Source organism: Triticum dicoccoides, chromosome 6B (genome assembly GCF_002162155.2).
Source record: "Triticum dicoccoides isolate Atlit2015 ecotype Zavitan chromosome 6B, WEW_v2.0, whole genome shotgun sequence".
NCBI classification, from domain to species: domain Eukaryota; kingdom Viridiplantae; phylum Streptophyta; class Magnoliopsida; order Poales; family Poaceae; genus Triticum; species Triticum dicoccoides.
In genome coordinates this window covers 49970640-49971246 of record NC_041391.1, presented here as the reverse complement: position 1 = coordinate 49971246, position 607 = coordinate 49970640, and positions in this window count along the sequence as shown.

Genomic DNA, 607 nt, shown 5'->3' with positions numbered 1-607 from the left:
TTTTTACGGATCCGTTTTTGCGAGGTCTGACTCTGCCGCCGTCCTCGCCGCCCCACAAAGCCGTTTTCCGTGAACTGTATACGCGTTTTGCGGGCCGGCACTATACGGGGTCTGCTAGAAATGCTCTTATGTCAGTGTGATTTCTGGGTTGGCACATGCGACGCATCAATTGTGTTTATATTGATCGTAGCAGATTTGAATCTAACAATGAGCGAAAATCATAGTTAAATTTATGAAATGAAGATCTGAACAAGTGAAGCACACCTTATAATTTAGAAAGAAGGGAGTACTTTATATCCGAGCAATTTTTTTGAGAAAGGGAAAAAGCTCTGCCCACCGGGAAAAAGAAGAGAAAAAAAATCGTTTCTTTCCCTTCTCTCTCTCGTCTCATCCGCCTCGCCGCCGGGGGATCGCCGGCCGGACCCCATCCCGCAATGCCGCGGCTCCGCCTGCCTCTGCTCCTCCTCCTCCCCGTCACCTTCACCATCTCCGTCCTCCTCTTCCTCTCCTCTTCCCCTCCCCCGCCCCCGCCACAGCCCCCCATCCCCTGCGGCGCCGCCCCCTCCGACGCCACCGCCGGCCGCTGGGTCCCGACCCCGTCCCCCCC